Consider the following 13,850-nt stretch of genomic DNA (forward strand, 5'->3'; position numbering starts at 1 on the left):
CACATATATTTTCCCATTCACATAATTTTAATTTTCACATGTTTAAATATGCTTGTCTTTTACATTTTCTGAATTTCTAGGCTTAAGTTTCACATATTATAAGATTTTTTAAGTGTTCTCATGCATAATTTATGTATCTTAAGGGAAAATGATTAATTTCTTTTCCTGGACATGGATAGCCACTTTCGCAGTGGCAGACACTATTGATTTGCTGAACCAACATGCAATCCCAATACTCCTCTCTCACTACTTACTTCATTACCATCATTTGAAGCTGGTAGTGGCCAAGTGACCTGTCTCAGTCCTAGGGAAACAAAACACTGGTAGATATGTTCTGGGAAAACCTTTGCTTTCCTAGAGACAGACAGACTTAGCTGCCGCCATCAATTCTACAATTCTTCCTGCTGTGTGTATATTTCCCACAGCAGTGGTAACCTTCTTACAACTATCATGGAAAGGGCAAAAGAATCAGAAAACCTGGTTCTGACATTATTGAGTCAACACTAGCAGCAACTTGTCTGTAGACTTTATCAACGTGGTAAAAATAAACATTTGACACAAACCATTCTATTTTAGGTTTCTCTTGCTGCAAAAGAAAGTATTCCTAAATGGCATTCAATTTAGCCATTGAAATATATAAACTAATCCATCCTTTTCCTATTAAAATAAATATAAATGTTTAAAAACCTTAGTAAGCTAGATACCTCACACAAATCCAAGTAAGTTGAAGAGATAGCAAAAATTTTACAAGATTTGTAATAAGTAAAAAAGAACCATAGATATTAATATCAATTGATGGGATCAGAAGAGAATGCTACCTATAGTAAAAGACTGATTTCCTAGCAAGACTATTGATCAAAATTGAAGAAGAAATAAAAAACTGGAAAGAATCCCCAAAAACAATGAAAGAAATTATAAATATCACTACAGGACTACCACTTAAAATGTAACCAAGACTATAGGGAAATGTTCCTTAGATAGGATATATGAATAATAAACTTTTATAAAAGAAAGAAAAAATAAATTGGACTTTTCAAAATTAAAAACTCTTATCCTTTGAAAGACACTTAAGAAAGTGAGAAGAAAAGACACAGAATGGGAGGAAATATTTGCAATATATTTCTGACAAAATACTTGTTTCCTGAAAATATAAAGATGTTTACAACCCAACTGTAAGAAGATAGCCCAATAAAAATGCCAAAATACTTGAACAGAGATAATTCATACAATAGGATATGAGAAGATATGAAATGATGTCTCTACTGGCCATATCTTAACATATGAAATGGCCAATAGGTATAAGAAAGGATTTCAACATTAGCCATTGGGGAAATACAAATTAAAGCCACAATGTTGGTCAGGCACAGTGGCTTATGTCTGTAATCCCAGCACTTTGGAAGGCCAAGGTGGGAGGATCACTTAAGGGAAGGAATTCAAGACCAGCCTGGGCAACACAGCAAGACACTGTTTTCAAAATTAAAAATGAATAAAACCACAATGAAATCTACACATTCATTAAAATGACTAAAACTAAAATGATTGACAGCACCAACTGTTGGGAGATATTGAGCAACTGGAACTCATACATGGCAGATAACGATATAAAATGGAACAGAGACTTTGGAAAATAGTCCAAAGTCTTGGCAAATTCTTAAAAAGTTAAACACATAGCTATCATAGAATCCAATCATTCCACTTTAGTATTTAACCCAAGAGAAATGAAAACCTATGTCCATACAAAGGCTAGTACATGAATGTTGATAGCATATTTACTCACTATAGCCTCAAACAGAAACAACCTATATGTCCATCATCAAGTGAATGGATAAAATGTATATGCATAAATAGAAAACTACAATACAACTTAGCATTAAAAACCAATGGACTACCGATAGATGTAACAACATGGATGAATTTCAAAGTCACTTTAATAAAAGACACCAGACATAAAAAAATATTACATACTGTATAATTGCATTTATATGAAATTCTAGAAGGGCAAACTAATGCTGAAGTGATAAAAGTAAGATCAGCAGTTGCCTGGGAATAGGGGCAGAGAGAGGTATGGCCAGCAAAGGGGCACATGAATCTTTTGGATATGACAAAAATGTTCTATATTTTGATTGTGTTGGTGATTTAACAAGTGTACAAAACTGTCAAAATGCATTGACATCTTGAATGTCACAAAATGGATGCAGTTTATTGTTTGTTAATTATATCTCAATAAAGTTGATTAAAAAATACACAATATGACATGGGTGGAGCAAGGGCAATATACATAACCTAAACATTTTTATCCCCATAATATACTGAAATTAAAAAAAATATTTTAAAATACAAAACATAAACAGATGGATCCATATCTGAATTTACTTCAGGTTTAAATATCAGATAATTTTATTAATTCAAATCACTCCAAGGTATAGAGAAATACAATGTACCCCAATATATTTTATTATTTTTTAATTGCTTCATTCCAAATATGCTGTCACTCTAAGACCATCATAGAAACTATAGTACAAAATAAGGAACTATTGACTCAAATTACTTATGACCACAGATGCAAAACTCTAAATGACATTTTAGCAAATAGAATCTTGTAGTATATTTTAAAAATTAGTAAAGATTTTATTCTAAAATTTAAGAGTGATAGAATATCAGGAAATTAAAATAGTGTATGATTTTAAATTTAAAAATTAATATATTTATCGACGCTGGCACTATGGTCATGGCGGAGGGGACGGCAGTGCTGAGGCGGAACAGGCCGGGCACCAAGGCACAGGATTTCTATAATTGGCCTGATGAATCCTTTGATGAAATGGACAGTACACTAGCTGTTCAGCAGTATATTCAACAGAACATAAGAGCAGATTACTCCAATATTGACAAAATTCTTGAACCACCTGAAGGCCAAGATGAAGGCGTATGGAAGTATGAACATTTAAGGCAATTCTGCCTTGAGCTAAATGGACTTGCTGTCAAACTTCAGAGTGAATGCCATCCAGATACTTGCACTCAAATGACAGCAACTGAACAATGGATTTTTCTTTGTGCAGCTCATAAAACTCCAAAAGAGTGTCCTGCTATAGACTATACAAGACACACACTTGATGGTGCTGCATGTCTTCTGAATAGCAATAAATATTTTCCCAGCAGGGTTAGCATAAAGGAATCATCTGTAGCAAAACTAGGATCAGTATGCCGTAGGATTTACAGAATATTTTCACATGCTTATTTTCATCACCGGCAGATATTTGATGAATATGAAAATGAAACATTTTTGTGTCATCGGTTTACTTAGTTTGTGATGAAATATAATTTGATGTCCAAGGATAACCTGATTGTACCAATTTTAGAAGAGGAAGTTCAGAATTCAGTTTCTGGGGAAAGTGAAGCATGAAGGGAATCATATAGAAAAATGTACTGATCACATAATTAACATTAATTATGTACTGTATATATATCATTTTAGACACATCAATCATGTATCCATATTATAGCTTCTTCGTTTAGTATAGGATTTTGTATGCTGTGTTTGCCTTTTAAAATGGGAAATACTTTTTAAGTTATTCATAAGCTGTATATTCACTGGTGTGGCACTCATGGTTTTTAAATAAGATTAGTATTATCTGTTTATAATGCCTGTTAATAAAAGAATTTACAGTTTGGTAAAATTGCTGCTAAACAATCATTGGATCACAATCCTCATCAAATAAACCCATCTATAAAAAGATGAGTGAGCTTGAAGTTTCACACAAGCCATTTACTAAAGAGATAGTAATGTTTTCCTTTGATTTTACCCCTGAGTTTAGATATTCTAGAAAATTCTGTAGTACATTCTTCCATCTTAACTATTAACTTTCCCAAAATGAGGTAAAAGTGTTTTAAAAATCTGTTTATAGTTTTTGGTATGCATATATGATTATGTGTATATCTGAATATAAAATGCAAATGAAGCATTAGTAATACTTAATCTTACTATGCTACAATAAAGTATATTCCAGGCCAGCATACTTGGAAAGGATTTACCTTTCTGCAACAGTGAACTTTTACATACAAGATGATGATAAGGCACGTAAATAATGTTCCCACTGGAAACCTGCTCTGTCTTCCCTTTCCCATTTCCCTTAACCTTTTCAAACTATGTTAGCTGAGAAGCTTTTCACCAGACTGTGATTTAGTGGTGGCTTATACCTATTTATATTTGTATTAATTGCTTACAGATTATACCTCATATTAGCAATTATATTACACTACAGGAAAAATGTATTGGCATAGGCTCTTGCTTATCTTTGTTTTCAAAATTGTTCTAACTACTTAGAAAACAGTCCTTAAGATAGTTTGACTCTTCCTGTTAGTAATACTAATCTTTTCATCTAACCATCTAGGCAGCATTAGAATTGAAGAAATATTGTAGTATTTATTTTATACCCCCTCCCCACCAAGTTTGTTTGAATTATATGCACATGTGAGATTATTTGCAGTAATACACAGGTTCCCAAGGGTATTGATTAATGTTCATATATTTTTTGGACTTTGTTATAATTCTATGTTTTAAGAAGGATTCAAGTGCAGATTTAACAATCTTATCATCTATTGAAGGCAGTTTTTGATAAAGCACTGGAAGTCTTATTGCCAAACTGTAATGAGGCACTAAGATGGGGTGAAAAAATTGTACATGTCATGAAGAAAATATTTAAGCCATCTCTTGACTAGATTTAATAAATACGAGGAACTTTTTTTTTCATTTATAAGGTGTTATTTTGAAGATGAAAATGAATTCATCTTATTTTTCAAATTTGAGGGAATAATTTATACCATATTATGAGACAAGTATGTACAGCAAAAATGTGGGAAATAGTAGCATAATGAGAGTGTGTATATATAGTTTATGCCTTTCCAAACTTGCCAGTCTTTTGGGCTTTGAAAAATGGTATCGCAGCAGTCATAGTCATTACTATACCCCAACCCACAACTATCTTTTAAGAGGTTTTATGTTCACAGTGAAAGGAATGTTGGCTTTGAAATTATGCATTCATATTAATGTTACTATAAACCAATGGGAATGGTAATTTTTAAATGAACTTGCTAAATATTGGGAGACTAAACTACTGAGTTAATAAATTATATTTAGCAATGTAGCTATCTTTCTAGACAGTGTCTCATAATGGATTTCTGTTGCTTGACTATATTAGTGAACATTTGAACTAAGGCAGTGACTAGCATTGGTGAACTGGCTGATTATTTTGAAACACAGTTTGAATAATATGGTTTAGTGTTAATGGGGAAATAAAATATGACTTTTTTCCTTACTCATTCCATCTTCCCTGTACTGTGTGTTTGGAATTGATCATAAAAATATTTCCGAAAGAAAAAAAATTAATATATTTATATCAATAATTACTGAAAGGTATTAGATTAATTCAGTATTCTTTCCTAATAAAATAGGCATAGTAGAAAACTACTTAAATATAATACTTATTTCCTTAAATGCAACAGCATTTTTTTCAACTTTGTTTTTTATATTGATACATGATATTTCTACATATTTATGGGGCACATGTGATATTTTGTTACATGTATAGAATATAATGATCAAATCAGGGTATTTAAGATATCCATCACCTTGAATATTATGATTTCTGTGTGTCGGGAAAATTTCAAGTCTTTTTTCTAGTTATTTAATATTTTGAAATATAAAATACATTGTTGTTAACTGTAGTCACCCTACCCTGCTATTGAACATTAGAACTTATTCCTTCTATCTAATTGTATGTTTGTATCCATTAACCAATCTCTCTTGATCCCCTTAACTCAGACCATTCCCAACATTTGTTATCTGTCATTCTACTCTCTACCTCCCTGAGATGAACACTTTTAACTCCCACATATAAGTAAGAAAATGTGACATTTGCCTTTCTATCCCTGGCTTATTTCACTTAACATAATGATCTGCAGTTCCATCTATGTTGCCACAAATTATGGGATTTCATTCTTTTTTATGGTTGAATAGTATTCCATTGTGCACATATACTACATTTTTTAAATTCATTCACCCATTAATGGATGTTTGGGATGATTCTATATCTTTGCTATTGTGAATAGTGCTGCAATAAACATGATGTGCAGGTATCCCTTTGATATACTTATTTCCTTTTCTTTGATAAATACCCAGTAGTGGAATTGCTGGATCATATAGTAGTTTTATTTTAAGTTGTTTGAGAAATCTCCATACTGTTTTCCATAGTGACAATACTAATTTACATTTCCACCAAGAGTGTATAAATTCCCTTTTCTCTGCAACCTCCCTAGCACTTTATTTTTTGTCTTTTCAATAGTAGGCATTCTAACTGAGGTAAGATTCTATCTCATTGTGGTTTTGAGTGGCATTTCCCTGATTATTAATCATGGTAAACATTTTTTAATATACCCATTGGCCATTTGTGCATCTTCTTTTAAGAGATATTTATGCATGTCCTTTGCCCATTTATTAATGAGAATATTTGGGGTTTTACTATTGAATTGCTTGAATTCCTTGTATATTCTAGATATTAGTTGCTTGTCAGCTGAATGGTTTGCAAATATTTTCTCCTATTCAACAGGTTGTCTCCTTGCTCTGTTCATTGTTTCCTTTGCTGTGTCGAAGGTTTATATTAGTAGTTTAATATAGTCCCATTTGTTATTTTGTTTTTGTTGCTTGTGCTTTTGATGTATTAGCCATAAAATCTTTGCCTAGACCAATGTCCTTAAGTGTTTTTCTGAGTTTTCTTCCCATAGTTTTATAGGTTTTGGTTTTTTGTTTAAGTATTTAATCCATATAGAGTAATTTTTATATATGGTGAGAGATAGGGACCCGATTTCTTTCTTATGTATATGGACATCCAATTTTCCCAGCATCATTTATTTAAAAGAGTGTCCTTTCTCCAGTGAATATTCTTGGCACCTTTGTTGAAAATCACTTGGCTATAAATATGTGGATTGATTTCTGGGTTCTGGTCCATTGGTCTACATGTCTGTTTTTATTCCAATGCCATGCTGTTTTGGTTACTACACTTTGTAATATATTTTAAGCCAGGTAGTATGATACCACCTCCAGATTTGTTCTTTTTGTTTAGGATTGCTTTGGTTATTCTGGCTCTTTTGTGGTTGCATACAAAATTTAGGATTTTTTTTCTGTGAAAAATGACACTGGTATTTTGATAGGAATTGCATTAAATTTGTAGATGGCTTTAGGAAGTATGGTCATTTTAACAATATTGATTCTTCAACTCCATGAACATGGAATAAGTTGATTTCTTTGTGTCCATTTCAATTTCTTTCATGAGTGCTTTATAGTTTTCCTTACAGAGGTCTTTTACCTCCTTGGTTAAATTTATTCCTGTATATTTTTGGTAGCTATTGTAAATGGGATTTCCTTCTTCTTTTTATTTCTCAGCTATACTTCATTATTGGTATATAGAAACACTACTGTTTTTTGTATGATGATGGTTTTGTATCCTACAACTTTGCTGAATTTATCAGTTCTAAGATATTTGGGGTGGGGTCATTAGGTTTTTATCATCTGTAAAAAGGAACAATTCGACTTGTACTTTTCCAATTTGGATGCCTTTTATTTCCTTCTCTTGCTGATTACTCTGACTAGTATTTCCAAATAGTATATTGAATAGGAGTGGTGAAAGTGGGCATCCTTGTCTTGTTCTAGTTCTTAGAGGAAAAGCCTTCAGCTTTTCCCCCTACAGTCTGATGTTAGCAATGGGTTTGTCATATATGGTCTTTATTATGTTGAATTATGTTCCTTTTATGCCTAGTTTGTTGAGAAATTTTAGCATGAAGGGATGTTGGGTTTTATTAAATACTTTTTCTGCATCTGTTGAGATTCTCATATGATGTTTTTTCTTGGATCTGTTAGTGTGATATATCGCCTTTATTGATTTGCATATGTTGAACCATCCTTTCATCCCTGGGATATATCCCACTTGATCATGGTGTATTATCTTTTAGATATGACGATGGGTTCAATTTTCTGGTATTTTATTAAGGATTTTTATGTCTATGTTCATGAGGGGTATTGGCCTGCAGTTTTCCTTTTTTGTTATATTCTTGTCTAGTTTTGATATTGAAGTGATCCTGGATTTGTAGAATGATTTGGGGAGAATTTCCTTCTCTTCAATTTTTTGGAAAAGTTTGAGGAGAACTGAAGTTAGCTCTTCTTTGTTCTAATGGTAGAATTTGGCAATAAAGCCATACAGTTGTGGGCCTGTCTTTGTTGAGAGACTATTTCTTTATTATTGATTTAATCCCATTACTCCTTACTGATCTGTTTGAGTTTTCTATTTCTTCCTGATTCAATCTTGGCAGGTTGTACATGTCGAGGAACTTATCCATCTTCCCTAGGTTTTTTAGTTTTTTGGCATAGGAATGTTCATAATAGTTTCTGATGATCTTTTGTATTTCTATGATATCAATTGTAATAACTCCTCTTTTATTTCTTATTTTGTTTATTTGGGTATTCTCTTTTTTGTTTATTCTTGCTAGCAGTTTATCAATTTTGTTTGTCTTTTTTAAGAAAACAATTTTTCACTTCATTGATTCCCCCTTTTTTTGGTCTCTATTTTGCTTAGTGCTGCTCTGATCATTAATATATCTTTTTTCATTTTGAGTTTGGTTTATTCTTGCTTTTCAAGTTCCTTATGATATATCATTGGATTGTTTGTTTCAAATCTTTCTACTTTTTTGATGTAAGAATTCATTGCTATAAACTTCCCTATTGGCTTTGTTTTTACTGAATCTCATACATTTTGCTATGTTGTATTTTGATTTTCATTTGTTTGAAGAAATGTTTGATTTCCTTCTTAATTTGTTCCTTGACCCAAATTCAGGAGCATTTTCTTTACTTTCCATGTATTTGTACTGTTTTCAAAGTTCCTCTTGTAGATGATTTCTACTTTTATTGCATTATTGTCTGAGAAGATATTTCATATAATTTTAATTTTGTAAAATTTATTGAGACTTGTTTTGTTTCCTAACATATGATCTATCTTGAAGAATGTTCTATGTGTTGAGGAGAGGAATGTGTATTCTGAAGCTATTGGATAAAATGCTCTGTAAATGTCTGTTATGTCTCTTTAGTATAAAGTTCAGTTTATATCCAATTTTTCTTTGTTGATTTTCTGTCTAGGTGATATATCTAATGGTGAGAGTGGGGTATTCAAATCCCCAACTATTAATATTATTGTATTGAACTCTATGTCTCTCTTTACATCTAATCGTATTTGCTTTATATACCTAGGTGCTTCTGTGTTGAGTGCATATATGTTTAGAATTATTATATCCTCTTGCTGAAATGATCTCTTCGTCATTATATAATTACATTCTTTATCTCTTTCTATAGTTTTAACTCTAAGTATTTTATCTGATATAACTACTTCTGCTTAATTTTGGATTCCATTTCCCTGGAATATGTTTTTCCATCCCTTTAACTTTCCATCTTTACGTCTTTACAGGTAAGATAAGTTTCTTGTAGGCAGCACATATTTGGGTCATTTTTCTAAATACACTCAGCAAGTCTATATTTTTTAAGTGAAAAATTTAATCCATTTATATTCAAGGTTATTATTGATATATGAAGGCTGATTCCTGTCATTTGGTTGTTTTGCATATGTATTAATTTGCATATGTTTTGTAAATCCTTTGTCCCTTTCTTTCTCTCTTATTGTTTAACATTATAGGTTGGTGGTTTTCTGTAGTGATAACATTTGAATCCTTTCTCTTCCTTATTTGTATGTTTGTTCTATAATGGGTATTATACTTTCATGTGTTTTTATGATGGTAGATATCATCCTTTTGCTTTCACATGTAGGACTTCCTTAAGGATTTTTTGTAGGAGCAGTATAGTGGTAGTGAATTCCCTGAGCTTTTGGCTGTCTGGGAAAGATTTTATTTCTCCTTCATTTATGAAAAATAATTTTGCTGGGTATAGTATCCTTGGTTGGAGGTGTTTTTTTTTTTTTTTTCCTTTCATAATTTTGAATATATCATTCAATTATCTCCTGGCCTGTAAGGTTTCTGCAGAGAAATTCACTTAGTCTGATGGAGTTTCCCTATAAGTGACTAGATGCTTTTATCTTGCTGTTTTAAGAATTCTTTGTCTTTGACTTTTGACGGTTTTATTCTAAAATGCTGTGGAGAAGACCTTTTCAAAATGTATCTATCTGGGGATCTCTGAGCTTCCTGTATCTGAATTTCTATTAATAAATCTCTTGCTAGACTTGGGAAGTTTTCAGCTATTATTTTATTAAATAGGTTTTCTATCCCTTTGGTTTTCTCTTCATCTTTTTTGACCCAGAAAACTCAAATATTTGGTTGCTTTATGATGTTCCATATGTCACGTAGGCCCTGTCCATTATATTTTTGAATGATGATTTTCAGAATCATGTCCATTCTTTTTTATATTTTTTCTTTATTTTTGTCTGACTGTGTTATTTCTGAAGATCTGTTTTCAAGTTCTGAAAAATTTTTTTCTGCATGACCTATTTTATTATTGAAGCTTTTGAATGTGTTTTTTATTTCATTCAATGACCTTTTCAGTTTCAGGATTTCTATTTGGGTCTTTTTTATGAGATATATTATAAATTTGGTAAATTTCTCATTCGTGTTCTTAACTATTTTTTTCCCTTTGTATTGTTTATCTGCATTCTTTTGTATGTCACTGAACTTCCTTAATGTCATTATTTTTAATTCTTTTTCATTGGAATCTGTCGCTGGAGAATTATTGTGTTCCTTTGGAGGTGTCATATTTCTTTTCTTTTTCATGTTTCTTATGTACTCACATTGATATCTGCACATGTGATGTAACAGTCACTTCCAATTTTTTGGATATACTTTCACAGGAGAGGACTTTTTCCTGACTATATATCTATGGTGTTGGTTGGGTAAGTCACTTTGGCTTTTATTGTTGGCGTGAGCAGTAGTGTAGTGTTTATATAATTTCTTTGGCTGTAAAAAATGTCATTGGTGTCTATGATTTTCTCATTGGTTTAGTGTGTGGTTGTTAGTGGAGTGGTGAAGTTTTTGGAAGGACAAGGAAGGGTGGGCCAGTCCTTGGGCCTGAGAGGTGGAAGCAATGGGCTGAACATGACTGTCCTTGGGCCCCCCAGTGTTAGCAGGTCCAGGAAGGCCAATTCTCAGGCCTCCAGGTAGCTAGCTTGGATGCCAGCAGTGGCAGGAGTGGGCTGGACAGGTGGGTGAGTCCTTGGACAGCTGGACAGTGTATGGGGCTTGGGTCATCACCCAAAGACAACTGTCTGGCTCCCATGTGGTTGGTCTATGCTGGTGTTGGCAGTGGTTTCAATAGGATGAGTTGGCCAATCCTTTGGCCCACAGGTAGTGTGTGGGAAGTACTGGCTATCGTGACAGCAGCAAGTTGGGTAGGCTGGACCTTAGGCCCCCAGAAGCAGTACTAGTACTCAGAAGCAGTACTCAGAAGCAGTTTTAACAGTGGTAAATAGGGTTTGACAATACCCTGGAAGTTGGGTGAACATGGGTGAGGCAGGCCTGACCTCAGGCCTTCTGATGGTGTATGCAGGTGCTAGATATGGCAAGCAGGGATGGGGTAATCCCCAGGCCCCCATGAAATGCTTGAGTGTGGGAAGCAGTGGCTACACTGTAGCACTGCTGCTGGGAGGACAGCATTGCCTTCAGTGGCAGCAACCAGGCAGGTGACTCAGCTTGAGGGTGTGCACTTCAGGCCCAGATGGAAGTTGTAGGTGGATAGCATATCCTCAGGGTGCTTGAAGCCTCTCCTCACAATGACATGGTGCTGCTGGGGTTGGCAGGGTCACTGCCAATGGCTTGCACTTCAGACCTGGCAGCACAGCCAACAGTAAGAGTGGCTGAAAGTAGGGGGTGTCACCGGGGCTCCAGAGATATGGAGATGCAGGGACTGTTGGGTCCCAGGTCAGGATGTAGTCTGGTGGGGCTGGGTTCTCCAAATGGCACCATACCATAGCTGCTTAGGACTCAGGGTTGTATGATACCCAGCATGAGCTCTCTTTCTGGAGCAATGACATCATGCAGTCTGCAGATAGCGCCCCATGTTAGTTTCAGTGCCCACAAGGGTTGTATTGCAGGAGTCCACAGTGGGAATGTGGACCACTGAAGGTCTCTCACTTACCCTTTCCCCACACTAGGGAGCCTTTCTGGGGTCCTAGCCAATCCTGACCAAAAAAGATTCCTCATTTCCTTCTCCTTTCTTGCCTTAGTTATTTTTTGTCAATTTTCTGTTGAATTCCAAAGTTCGCTCTCACATGATTTATTCCAAGTGTGATTATCTACTCACTGTGTTGGTTCTTCTTTATGGACAGGTGAGTAACAGATGCCTCCAATAATCCATCTTGAAGCCCCTCCTTACAATAGCAAATATTTTAAATGGAAATAATAAATTGAATTAAAATCAGGATTAGAGTTTCCACTGCAACCATAACTATTTAACATATTGGAATATCTAGCATATAAAATAGGATGAGAAAATGCAAGTATTAATATAAACATTGAAAATAAAGGATAAGAGTAGATTATCATGCCAAGAGGGCTTAAAATAACATACATTTAATTCTGTGAAGCTTGGTTCATCTATTTATTGAAAATATATATGCTTGATTAACATATTTAAAGCATTACAAATGAATATGTATTAAATGTTATCTTCCTACCACCACTATCTGACAGTCCCCATATTCTTCTGCCAATTATAATCTTTGAAAATATTAATACAAACAGAAAATAGACCTGGGACATTATCTAGATATATATTTACACACAAACATTTTTGTTTTCAACCCAGCATACCTTGGTGATTAGTCTATGTTAGTTCACACATATCTATATCACTTATTTTTTAAATGTTATTTTATATGTACTATATATATTAATAATGGATGTACCATTATTATTTGCTCAAGCCCTAGCTAATATTCATACATGCCAAAGTGTATAATATCCTCTTTTTATAACTGGGATTTCTGCATTGCCGACATCTTGATTTTATACAACAAAGTCATTAAAGCATTATTATTTTTTTCTGTCAGATATATAAATAGGTAAGTAATTATATAAGTGTATTTAACTGTATTTTAATATGGATGTAGTAGAGTTTTCTGTGTGTATGTTTTAGAAGCCATTTGTATTGACTGCTTGCTTGTTTTCTTTTCCCACTGTTTTACTGTTTTATTTTTTTATTTGTTCATTTCATATATTTAGAATATTATCCCTTTCTCATGTGCCTCACATATATATCTTACTAATCTGTCATGTATCTTGAGTTTGGTGGTGATATGTTCAGCTATGCATTTTTTCTTTTAAATTTTTATTTTGAGATAAATTCAGACTTAAAGAAAAATTACAAGAATATTACAAAATTCCCCAATGTTAACACTGTACTACATTTGCTTTAACTCTCTAGTCATATATATATATACATTCACATGCTCACACAGACATTAATTTTTTTCTAAACCTTTGAGAGTAAGTTGCAGACATGATTCCCCTTTACCACAAATTCCATTTGTATTTTCCAATAACTAGGACAGTCTCCTATAGAACCACAGTAAAATTACCAAAGCAGGGATTAACATAGATTTAGTGCTATTTTCTAATCCACAACCCTTATTCAAATTTTTTCGCTTATTCAAATAACATCCTTTATTGCTAAAGAAACTTGTAGATCATGTATCACATGGAGTCACTATGCTTCTTTAGTCTCTTTCAATATAAAACAGCTCCTCAACCTTTTTGTCCTTCATGATATCAATGTATTTAATGGAGAGTTCAGAGTAGATATCTTGCTGAATGTC

At 33.3% G+C, this 13,850-nt stretch overlaps 1 protein-coding gene and 1 pseudogene across 1 annotated transcript in view; both read left to right on the top strand.

The window, feature by feature from the left end:
* ZNF484 (zinc finger protein 484) overlaps positions 1–13,850 on the top strand; it is a 78,736-nt gene that overhangs the window by 24,880 nt on the left and 40,006 nt on the right. The gene's annotated exons all lie outside the window — the stretch shown is intronic.
* LOC105881348 (MOB-like protein phocein pseudogene) lies at positions 2,684–3,674 on the top strand (annotated as a pseudogene).

The sequence above is a fragment of the Microcebus murinus genome, chromosome 12, assembly GCF_040939455.1.
Source record: "Microcebus murinus isolate Inina chromosome 12, M.murinus_Inina_mat1.0, whole genome shotgun sequence".
In the NCBI taxonomy this organism is placed as follows: Eukaryota; Metazoa; Chordata; class Mammalia; order Primates; family Cheirogaleidae; genus Microcebus; species Microcebus murinus.